Raw genomic sequence first — 13,488 nt, forward strand, 5'->3', positions numbered from 1 at the left:
AAATTTTCTGTTTCCCATCTATAGGCAATTTGTACTTCTACGTGGACAAGGATGAACTTTTTTTATGTGGATGAGTGTTTGTTCTACAGTATCCTCTGCGAGATATACCTGTCCCTCCAAACCATTCTGTTGAAGTTGCAGAAGAGGTTGAAATCCCTAGACTGAGTATTTCTGATGACATTTGACTTGCTGATGTACAGTTTCTTAATGCTGTTTCTGCAAGAAACTATTTCAAGCTGTGAAATTGTAGTAGTCTGACTCAGAACCTGAAAAAAACATAAAATCACATAGGGAAGAAATTAAGAATGGTGGACAGATCACAAGTATTTCTACACCCCAGTAGTAAGGAAGTTACAGATATCAAATATGCTAGTGTCATTTTCATGCATTTCCTAGAATTCCACATTGCTGAGTGTTTCATTGCATTAATTTTGAGAAGGAAGCCTTCTATTTTCATAACAGGGTAACATTCTAAAGATTCTGGTTGTATAGGTACTGGCAAATAAAAGGAATTCATTTAAATGCTTTGCACAATTTTTTACTGGCAGAAGAACCAATTGTCATTTTCCTGTTCACTCTGATAAAAAGATGTAGTAATACAGAGTAAGTAAATTAGGGCTACCACACTGGTATATCATGATATACTGTATGAATATGGTAAACACGTATTTCAAATATAATAATCAGGTTTTGTCACAGTGGATATTAACATATAAATTTACTGTGGTGAGTCTAAGTAATAGTAGTATGTTAACTACCATGACACAATGTTCAAATCAGTAATGCAGTTATGTTACAGAAGAACATTACAGAGCTATGGAAAGCTTGCTCCTTCCGGTAAAAGTACATGCCTGATCATATATGCCTAAGAAGTACTGGTTAGATAAAGCAGTAAAACAGTTATGGAATAGCTGAGTGTATAATGCAAGTCTGTGCTCTATGGGTTAGTAATTAGATTTATAGGCAGAACAAAATAACAGTCAGTAGCACTAGGAGATAGTGCAAAAAAAACACATTAAATGCAACCCACAATTAAATATATCTATACATTTACAGGTATCAGGTAAAACATCTAGCCAAAGTTAAGTGAGATAAAAAGTGCATTCTGAACAAGATTATCAGATCAAACTATGAGAAAACGTTATATGATTTCTGATTATCATTAAGCTCAAAGTAAGTTATTCTAGATTTGAAAATTCATGACTGTAAAAACTATTTCCCTTCTTTTTACCTTATATTGAAGTATGGGTTGCTATCTTCTGGGTATTTAAGTAGCTCTTAGTACTTTGATTTCCCTATGTTCAGCTTTATGTTTCCAGTATGAAACAAATGTCATGTCTTTATTCTGAGTAATGATGCTAATGATGCTGCCTGGTACATTCAAAGCAAACATGATTTAATAGTCACAAAGAATATATTTCCCTTGTCTTCCTTGTACTGTCCACAACTTCGCTCTGGGCTAATTGTTATCTGCATGATGTGCTAAAATCATACGCTGATCCAATAGACTTCCAAGACATCTAAAGTTTGGAACCTCTTACCATCTGTCTTCTGTGAAGATCAATCGACCAAGGCATCCAAGTCTAAAGAAGAGAATAGACAACACCATTGATGTCCAATTTATCTGAGAATGTTAAAGGGACTCGATGCAATCCCTAGTCAACATCCATTTCCTCTGATGCTTCTTCATGATTTTAATTTTGCATCACAGGCATAGGCATTATATTATATTATATTATATTATATCAATAGCTGTCTGGATTAATTCCACTAGGATTGTGGCGTGTTTCAATGGAGACCTAAGATAATATCCATATTGTCTATGGGAAATTTTGTCCAGAGTAATTTTTCTTTATGAGAAAACTGTGGAAGCAATGTGTTGCTTTGTATAGAGATGATAAGAAAACACATAAAATCTAAAGAAATCCTCATGAATGTGGCACCCTGTTATGCTGCACTGTAGAGTCAGTACTGACAAAATTAACCAAACACCTGGTGTGGGACTGAAATACCTAGTCTTTCCACCACTCATCACCTACTAAGCTGCAGGACTCTACTGTAACCTGTAACTGTCTACATGGTCCCTAACCTTAACCTGAATCCTCACTTCCTAACACTAAACCCAAAAATCAACCCCAAATATAAAACTCCTCTCCTCCTCCTTCCCAAACCTAAAGTTACCAATATCTCCTAAATTTCACCTTCCACTCCCTAACCCTTACCCCAAAATCCCCCTCTGACATCCAGAACCTAAAGTCCCTGATCACTCCCAAATTGTAAACTCCCCTACCATTCCCTAACCATAAAATCCCCCCAGCACTGTAGAGTCAGTACTGACAAAATTAACCAAACACCTGGTGTGGGACTGAAATACCTAGTCTTTCCACCACTCATCACCTACTAAGCTGCAGGACTCTACTGTAACCTGTAACTGTCTACATGGTCCCTAACCTTAACCTGAATCCTCACTTCCTAACACTAAACCCAAAAATCAACCCCAAATATAAAACTCCTCTCCTCCTCCTTCCCAAACCTAAAGTTACCAATATCTCCTAAATTTCACCTTCCACTCCCTAACCCTTACCCCAAAATCCCCCTCTGACATCCAGAACCTAAAGTCCCTGATCACTCCCAAATTGTAAACTCCCCTACCATTCCCTAACCATAAAATCCCCCCAGCCTCTGAATCTTAATCCTCCTTCCAATCACTTCCTGAAAACAATTGCTACATTCCAACCCCCCCCCCCCCCACTGTCTTCTACTCCCTCTGCATGGCTGCTGCACATACCTTACTAAAACTGGAATAATATGATTGGTGAATGTGTGTCAGCTCCATTCTCCCTGCATCTGCATGGTTCTGATGCACCACTCCTGAACACATACTTGATTTCAAACATTAATGGCAGCTCATGCAAGCTACTAGATACGTAACTCCTTTCTGATGAGATGGTGGTCTTTGAGTGCCAGGACTTGAGCACTTGTAGTAGACCCTGCAACCCCACTTAAGAAAGTTGCGACATCAGTAAGCTTTATATTTTGTACATGACAAGCAGAGCGCCTCTTTGGCCCTCTTCAGAAGGAACCTTGATGATTGGATGGGAGATAGGAAATTCACCCAGGGGATCATGTCAGTTGCCCTGCTAGACAGGGGTCCAGGGAAGCAAATATTGTGGGAAGAAATAGCCAGGGAATTTATATGGCTAGGCTTGTATAGGCCCTAGGGCCGATAGCCTAGTACCAACCTATGAACCTAAGCCTATGAAGTTAAATGAACCAGTTGACTTTAACAAGATGGAGTTTGATCTCCACAGCCTTCTCCTAAACAATATGTTTATCAGCTAGGTTATTTACCATATAATTTCCAGAATCACTTGAATATAGGACTTTGTGACTATTGAGGATTTCTCACCTGCCAAAGAATTAAAAAGATGTTTCAGAAACCAGTTCTCTCCTCTGAATCATATAGTATTTCAGATTTATTTAGTTAATAGTAGACCTTGTTAAGGACATTTCTGATAGTAGATTTATGTCGCTAATTTACAACTTTAGTGCTTGTTTTGAATAACAGAAGAGTGAGAGTTATGTTAGCCGGATCTATATTAGAACATCGGAGTTTCAAAACTTCGAATGTTCTAATATCGACCCCTATTCAGAAAAAGCTGATAATATCAAAGCAACAGAAAGCCAAATTTTTTCCTAGGGAAAGAGTTCGGTTGTCCATTTCTGTTGCTTCAGTATTTTCAGCGCTGTGGTGGAAAGTTACTCGTCAGATTCAGGTAAGTGTGCGATTGAGTGCGGGTTAGGTTAGTTAGGGTTAGGGTGCGGGTTAGGTATGTGTGCGATTGTGTGGACGTGAGGGTTAGGGTGGGTTAGGTGAGTTAGGGTTAGGGCGCAGGCCAGGTAAGTGTGCGATTGTGTGGACATGAGGGTTAGGGCAGGGTAGGTGAGTTAGGGTTAGGGCACAGCTGAGGTGAGTGTGTGATAGTGACGGACCTTAGGGTTAGGCTTTGGGTTAAGGTAAGTGGATAGTTAGCGGTGTGTGTATAGCTTAGTGTAGGGTTATGTGTAAGATTTTAGGTGTATGTGTGTGGATTGTTGTTTGATGGTGTGCTTGTGTTGTGTGTATGTGTTTTGGAACAGCAAATTTTTTCCCTAGGAAAAAATCCGCTGTTCTGTATGTTCAATGTTTTCAGCTTTCGCTGAATAGGGATCGATATTAGAACATTTGAAGTTTTGAAACTTCGATGTTCTAATATAGACCCTGTTAGCCATATGGATGTAGTGTGGAATGCAAATGACTAATATGGAGTCAGGATAAACTGGAAGGTCTGGGATAGTCTGCTCTAGTCTTATTTGTTTTTGTATGACCTTACATTCTACTGTCTGATTGGACTGACTGACATGCTAAGAAATTAACCTTCCAAGGTGTTAACATCACCAATAACTCCAAATGCAGCTGTGTATATGTCACAAGTACAGTTATTTGTTGAGAGATAAGTTTTTGAAGTGTGTCCTGTGATGATGCATACAGGTGTAATGGGCATAGCTGAGAAGAGAGTTATTGGGGTTTCAGTAGAATGTTTTTAGTATGGTACAGCCTGCTAATGAAGGGTTCAAAAGGAAAAAGTGTTTGTGTTTACCTCTGAGATGCACAGATCATAAAGATAGTCATTTCTACTTAATGTCACATGCAGAACTAAGTCTGCTGTATGTAGCTATTTGGTGCATTTCTCCAAGGGATGTAGTAACAAACTTATTGGTTGCTTGCTTTTAATTTGGTGCAAATATGTGTATGTGGGGGCTCTTTTTAAATTTTGTGTACTTTGTTTTTGTGTTTGTAATGGCAGCAATTTTCTATCACAGTATCCAATAGGCCACATTATATCCACAGAGGGGTGTCACTGATATGGTCAAATGGTGCAATTATTGCACTGGAAAAAAGCCAGCACAGTTGGTTCAATATTGCTGGCTTTGTTTTAGTGTGAGATCATGAACAATGGGGATTAGGGAATTTACCTTTTCTCCAGTGTAGATATATCTCAGAGTTGGTATATATAATTAGCAGCACGTATGGATGGTACAAGGAGGTTTTCTCCCCTTCAATTTTTTTATTTTTTAATTTATTTATTTATTTTTAGTTGATCTTGTTCATCTTGATTATATGAATATATGACTAAGTGTCATAGACACCCACAGAGATATACACTTTAAAATAACATCTTCTATCTCACAGGCCATCTAGCTAAGGCCACCAAAAGATCAAATTGACCAGAGTACTAAAACAGCTACTTGAGAGATAAAGGCTATTCAAAATGGAGAGCTCAAAACTTCCAAAGAATCCTAAGAAAGGTTCATTACCTGGCTAAAACCTACCAAAATAATGGTTTAAGTCATAAAGCAGCCTACCTTTGAAACTAACAAAATGCTTGTTTTAATCAACATAAAAAATTCTGGAAACATGCCAATCAGTTCACGGACAGGTACAAAAATTACTCCATATTTGGAAAACTTTGGTCCAACAAAGGACCTATCGTATTAGAAGAATTCCTCAAAGAATGGAATCAATATTCCTCACCCCACACATTAACTAACATTATGATCCCCAGATACAGACCATCAGATATTATCCCATGATTTTATTTCAAAGCTATCAAAACAAGTGATAATAATCAGCAACATAGCTCCCCAACCTGGGCAGACAACATACTTATCGGGTTCATTAAAGTCTGCTCAAAATACATCATTGAACCATTCTAACATTATTTATAATCTCTCCCTTTGTCAAGACTCTTTCTCTGACATCTAGAGGGATATAATTATAAAATCTGTTCCATAAATTTAAATGTCCAGCCTCCAAGCTACAAACTCATATCTTTTCTACCCACTGTTGGGAAAATTATGAAAAATAGTTTACTACCACCTTGCTAAATATTTTAAAGCTTATAGACTGATAGTTTCACAGATTAGTACTAGGCTAACTGCCCTTGTGGGCCATTTTAAGCCTAGCCAATTACCCCATGTGAGAATCAAACCACGCACTTTGTGTCTACAAGGTAGACACCGTAACCATTATGACAACCACTGTTACAGAATCAACATGGCTTTTATTAAGGCAGAAGTAGTTTTCACAGCTTTATGAACACAGTTAGATGATATTTTAAGAAACATGGAGAAAGACCAGTTAATATTTGTTGACCTTAATGAAAAAATTGACATAAATAAGCATAAAGGCCACACTCTGATTTTAAAACTCTCTCTCTCTCTCTGTCCAACCACACATTTGCAGCAATAATAGGTAGCCACACCTCTATAATAAAAAAGCCCTGCCCATAGCAGTACCCCAGAGCTCCATTCTGTCACCTATTTTTTCACTGTATGTGAACAAACTCTCAACTAAACATCAACACATCCCCATCATAGTTTATACTGACTGCATGATCTTCTACAGGTCTTTTTCTTCTCAAACAGAAAAATAGGCCAGCTGCATCTAGACCTAAAATCTATAACAAGCTTGAAAACTAATCCTTAATTCAAGAACAAAATGAACATTTTTGCCTCAAACCACAAATTAAGTGTGGTTACCTCCTACTGGCTTATTGCAGACATAATAACATTGGAAACTAGCTATGAATTTAGATATCTGGGCCTGTGCCTAGGCTGAAACCTTAAACCTTAAATACCAAAAAGTTAGAAATCTAAATATATAACTTTCTCTCCTCGGTAGCCAGACAAGCCATAGACAAGGGAGTCCTAATGCCTCAACCAGAATACATACTAATGTTTCAACCAGAATACATGCTACATATCTCACCTGTGTTGAAAAAAATATCTTGGATCTAGTTTGCTATTTTATCAGTCAAGTCCCCATATCAAAACATCACTGTCCATTTCTTAGGAAACCAAACTTGCTTCCGTCTCAAGACACTACAACCCTTATGCTAGGTCCATTCCATTTAAGCTTTTTAAATAGGATTCAAAATCATACTTTGCAGGAAGAGTCATACTATGGAAAAGAACTCATAACCTACATCCCTAGTCGGACAGTGCATCCTCAACTATAGTTTCCTCATAAAACACTGCACAAACCACACCTTTGCAATACTAGATTCAAAAAAATCCCTCATTTACTAAGTATATGACCTAAACTCAAACACCACTTACACAAAATATCTAAATGTAACTGTTTCAAACCTTAAAGCTATCAAACCCACCCAAATTCACCAGGCCACTTAATTTATAATATTTCATTTATTTTATTTGAGATTTGATTACCAGGAAAGTCCCATTGAGATAATATCCTATTTTCATACACAGTGCAACAAGATGAAAATGAATATTGTTCATAGATAAAGTACTTACAAATTGCAGTTTATAGACATGAAATTAAACACAATGAGTGCATACTTTGGAAAAGGGATACTAGATAATATCACCTAGGCAAAAATATATTTGATCTTTTTCTATGAAATAGATTTTACTAATTCCTTCTCTTTGAACATAGTTGAAGCGTGCTGATGTTGGAAGGAGAAAGGGATTACTTTAGCCTGGGTTAGTTCAGAACAGAGACAAGTTTTATTTAAGTAGTCTTTTAGTAGCTGTTTGAAGTTGTAGAAGTTAGAGGTAGATCTAATTTGCAGAGGATACAATTTCATTTCTTAGTGGCACAATATAAGTAGAGGCTTTGGCCAGAGGATTTCAAGGGTTTATATATGCTGAGATAATTTTTGTTGCACTGAAGTGGTTTATTAGAATAATAGGAATGGAGAATAGGAGTAAACGTGGGGCAGTCATCAGCTTTGAGAATAATGTTGTGTGTCAAGAAAAGCTGTATGTGATTTAATTGGTGAGGCCATCTGAGCCAACTGAAACCCTTAAGTGCAATACAGTGGTGGCCGCTGTATTGTTTGTTTCTGACAAATTTTGCAACCTTATTATAAAATGCCTCCATTTTATTTTAACTGTAGCCTGAAGGTTGGTTAGGATGGATGCACAGTACCATATAAGAGAAATGGGAAAAGGTAGGTAGTGGCAAGAGTGATTTTGGTGTTGTTGCTAAGAAAGTTTGCATGTCTGAAGAGCATTCCTAACTTTTGCAGGACAAATGTAAGGTTATCATCTAGAATCACTCCAAAATGTTTTGTATGACAGACTACTTAAATTTCAATTTTGCTTAGTGAAAATATTTTGAAACTTGCTTTATCAGACAAGTATGATTTGGAAAAAATAGCCTTAACTTTGTATTTTTAGGGTTGAGTAGTAGCTGGGTATTTTAGAGACATTTTTCAACTGAGGAAAAAGGGCATATAATATGGAGAAGTTGAAGTAAATTATTAGATGCCCATATAAGTATAGAATTATCAGCATATTGTATAAGAGAAGCCACAACTATGGTAGTGTAGTGGTCGTTGATAAAGACATGGAAGAGGAGAGGACCAAGTAGAGAGCCTTGGGGTGCAGCAGTGGAGACTTGTAGGTATGGAGAGAGAGTATTCTGCCATTTTACAGACTGGACCCTGGCAGTTAAATCACTTTTGAACCACGGTAATGAAAAAGGGGATAGTCTAAGTTGAGACAGTTTATACAGGAGTTTAGAGTGACAAACTGTATTGAAGGCTTTTGACAAGTCAAGGAATAAAAAGGAAACAAGCTTTTCCAAGTCCTTGTATTTATTTGTGATGTCAGTGAATATAAGAGGCAGTAGTTGTATTGTATGTTGGGCAGAAACCATGCTGGGCTGATGTTAAGAGATGTTCTTGTAGAAGATAGTGGAGGAGTTGCTTATGAATACATCACAGAATAATTTGTGAGAGGTGATGATATTGCAGTTCAGCTTCAGTTCACCTTTATAAAGAGGGATAATATAAGAATTTTTCCATAGTGAGGGTACACAGGATTCAGCTATCAATCTATTGATAAGGACAGAGACTGGGTATGCTATGGCATCTGCAGCTATGTTTGAACATTCAGGTGTGAGATTATCAGCTTCAATGAAGTGAGAAGTGAGATTAAGTAGAATTTTTTTTATCACTTATGTAGAGACAGACTCTACATGGAAGATGCTGACAATAGATATAGAGGGTGAATTAAGTTCATATGTAAATGCTTGGGAGTGTAAAGGAAGTGGTAGTGTGTATGGTGTATAGAGAGTATCAGCTTTGGTGTAAACTGTTGTTTGCTGAATTATTAGGCTTGGATGTTATTGTTGGGGGTAGTAGAAGCTCTGGATGGGGGTAAAACGTTTTTAGTTATGGAGGTAATGCATTCCATGAAGTGGGTATTGAATTATGTTGCAATTTCTTGTGGAGAGCTATTATGAGAAGGGTTGGGATGGGTTCCTTTTTTGAGCCCGGATGTAACAGGTTATATACTGATGTCCTGAATTTTTGGGGCCAGTTTTGTGTTGAAGTTGTATTATTTTTATGTAGGTTAAGTGTTTTTTTTACTCAGAATATGCAATTTTCTATAAAGTTGCAGGTTAGAGGGAGCTTAAGTTTAAGCCATTCTTTCTGAGCTTTGTGTCTGGATAGTAAACATTATATGTGGTTAATTTTCACTCTTTTTTGAGGAGTTGGGTGTGTCCCTTTAGAGTATTTAAGGATAAGGTATTAAAAGTAATGACTGTCTTGACAAGTAGAAGAGTTTTTTATGACAGACTAATTAAAGGCTTTCAATATATTGATGAAGGGGTCTTTACTGAATTTAGAAAGGTTTTAGGTTGTTTTAAGTTGGTGAGTGTTAGTTTGGTGGGTGATATTTATTTGGGTATAAGCTGGAAAGTGGTTTCTAAGTGAGTTTTGTTGGGTTCCAGAGTTTGTAAATTTACTAGGGTCAGAGACGAGTATCCAGTCCAAAACTGCACCTTTACCATTGGCATTATTAAATCTAGTGTGTGTTTTAATAATTTGTGTGTAACCATTAGTCAATATTTAATCTCATAGAATAACTTTTTCATAAAGTTTGTTATTAGTTGTCCAGGTGAGGATTTATTTTAAAGTTGTTATATTATTTCTTGGTAGGATATAGACTGTAACAAATCATAGCTGTTTTTTATTATTAAGGTTTAACAGTGATACTAGTATTTCAGCATTTTGGAATTTCGAGATGTGTGAATAAGGAGATGGGTAGTATGAACTTGGATAAATTAAGGCTACCCCTCCTGCTTTCTTGTGGGTCCTATCAGCTCTGATACGACTGTAGCCTGGAGAGAGTAGTTCTGAGTCCCTTAATGTTAGGCTACAGCCAGGTTTCTGTGATGACAAGAATTTCAGGGTTATATTTTGGCATCAGGCATGTAGTTCTATAATTTTGTTACAAATGCTATGGAGGTTGATAGTGACAGTATTAATTTTTTAGCAGACAAGTGTAAGAATGATGGGGTGATGGGTCTGATGTGTTAGTTTTAGTAGTATGGATAGGTGGTTGTTTAATGATAGGGCAGTACAGCTGAGAAGAGGTATAGTTTGAGGGGGCAGTTGAAGAAGCATTACTTAAGTCACACTTTTGTAGGTGTGGTGCTTTACTATTTAGATTCATGGTGAGTTTTTGACAACTGGGTTGGGGTGGTCATCATCACACTGTGGAATTTTTGAGAGGTAGCATCTTTGATTTAGAGGGGACCTGTATGATTTTTATTTTTTGAGTGGAGTGCTGCTAGTGAATTATTTTGTGCTTAAAATAAAGACAAGGTGAAAGATTAAAAAGACAGAGAATATATTGGTATACCTACAACTGATTTCATAGAGTGTTGAGTAAACTGCAGTTGAAGAGATAGGATGTTAGTAGCAACAGAAAGGGAAATGATTCTTGGAGAAACATCTTTTGGTGGTTGTAGAGTGGAGGGAGGCAAAGGTGGAGTTAATGAAGAGAAGTAAGTGAAGAAGATTTGTCTTAATACTTAATTCTAATTATGTAATAAAGAGAAAGGAATAGAGTAGTTATCAGTGATATTTGAAGTCAGTTAGAGGTATAACAAACAGAATATAAGTACTAATAATGAAATTTAGTTGCATGTAATAGTATGAAAAGCAGATAAGGCTGATGTAATTTCTGCAGCTACTTCCTACAAGTTCTTTATTCAACAGTGACCAACTATCACACCTTACCAAAGTCTAGCCTACTTTCAGATACCACTTACACATCTGATATTTCCAATTTCACTTTTTATTATCAGAATCAGGTAACAGGAACCCCAGTCCTTTACTGTCTACTATACTTAGTCTAATTATATCATCTTTATTATATCTCATCTAAATTCCTTAACCTGAAGGCGGACCCTGATCGTAGAAAGTAACCTGTACATTTTCTACAGGCAAATAATACTACTGCTATTATGTCTCCTGCAAGTTGTGATTTCCTAATAGGTTGAATGTATTCCTCTCTAATCAGTTTTTGTAAGTATATGGGCTTTTTCAAAAGCTATTGTTTTAATTATATCTCCTCACATTGTCAGTGTAACCTCACTGATTAAATTCATGGTACCATTGCATATCAATTAATATTTTCTAATTCATATGCAAGACCTGCAATACTCTTTTGGTCTTCTTTTGTCAGCCTTGTATGTTGACAGTTGGTTCTGTTTTGATCTGCACTTTGCCCTGGACCAAACACAACTCATTTCTTTGGTTCATTGTTATACCTGAATGTATTAAGTTAACAATGAATCAAACAAATAAGTAATGGAAAGAACCATATTAATATTGATCACTGCAATACCCATCTAGATGCCACTCTTTACTACTATGCCACTACTCAGAGATTCACTTAAGGGTTTGTAATCCACATACTTATCTACAGTGTAATATTGTGCTATATAGTTTGCTAATGGTCATACAATTTGCTGATGTCTGAGTAAACTACATCAACTCCTTCCTAATCAATCATTTTTGTCACATAATGATCTGTATGTGTGTATATATATATATATATATATATATATATATATATATATATATATATATGTATATAGTTGATTTTGTATTTTCTCTACTTTTAATTTAGAGTTCATAAAAAGTTTGTGAATAGTAAGTGATATCTACCAGTTTTAGTGCAGAAGAAAAAATTGTATTACATTTGTCAGACTTGAGCTCAGAGTTGTGATTCCCTACTGTTTAGTGCCCTGCAGTATTTTTTGTGGCCCTTAGATAACTCTAAAAATATTTATTTAAACAGCAATGCCATAATTTTCTTGCCAATATCATAGTATACAATGTATATTTTCCAGCTTCAATTTTAATGTCCCTTTTGTGAAGAAGGAAGCATATTAACATATTCCTCCTGTCTTCAGAAGCCTTACTATCATTCATCGAGTCAAAGAAATGATTATAGTAGTATTACCAACTCCTTCCTCAGGTACTCCTGAGTTCTATAATAAATCACATTTAATTCCATTGTCTTCTGTATATTTTTTGTTGAATTCCTTATTTTTTGGCTGTGACAGGCTGGGATTACCCCACTTATCCTGGTGGATAAGGAGAAGAAGTTTTCACTAGCAACACTGCTTTTTCACTTTCTATGCCTTAGTCACTAAATAAGTAAAGTAAAAATATGATGCTAAAATGGCTTAGTGGTAACTTGCTGTGGCTATGGTGTGCAGGTTCCTGGGTTCGAGACTTACAAGGGCTGATTATTTCCCCACCAGGAGTAGCAATATCCTGGACCTGGTCATTACCAATATGGGTAACTGGTGTTCCATGCCAGTGGTCAGCTCCTCGCTGATCAGATCTGACCACAAGCTAATCCTAGACATCCATATCCCACCCCCACCCCCCATTAAGGAAACCACTGTCAAAACCTACTCCAAAGCCAACTTCCTGCTTCTTAAGACAGAAGTGGCAAACTTCACGACACCCATGCAGATGGAAAATAGAGGTACAACTGCTGAATCTTATACAAATGCACTGTATAAGCACATACACGAGTGCATGGATCATGCCATGCCCAACAGAACTAAGATCCTATCCTCCAAAAGAAAGAAGCCAATCTGGTGGTCCCTTGCCATAAATAAACTCTACAACAGAGGGAAGAAGCTGTTGCAAAAAAGAGTAAAATCCCAAGATTGGAAGAACTCCCTGGTTTGCCGCAGCACGAAGCTGAGATCCCTGATAAAATCCTCCAAAGCCAGTTATGAAAATAAAATTGGCACTGATTCCAAAAACAACCACAAAGAATTCTACAGCTATGTCAAGAATCTCAATGGCAACACTCAGATCTGCTCTGAGCTACAGCACAATGGCACTAAATATACAGAACCAACGATATTGCCAACATCCTGGCAGATAGGTTCAGTGCTAACTTTACCCCCCCCCTCACCCTCCAAAGGGCCCATCTTAATACCGGAAGAATGCAAAGCCCCTGTAATCAAGAATGAACAAGTAAAGACCGCACTCTCCAAAGCCAAGAACACAGCATCTATGGGACCATACAACATCCCAGGCTGCGTACTACACGATCTACAGAATGAACTGGCACCCCACCTAAGTACCATGTTCA

This window comes from Protopterus annectens, chromosome 9.part0 (genome assembly GCF_019279795.1).
Source record: "Protopterus annectens isolate FY-2018-M chromosome 9.part0, PAN1.0, whole genome shotgun sequence".
In the NCBI taxonomy this organism is placed as follows: Eukaryota; Metazoa; Chordata; order Ceratodontiformes; family Protopteridae; genus Protopterus; species Protopterus annectens.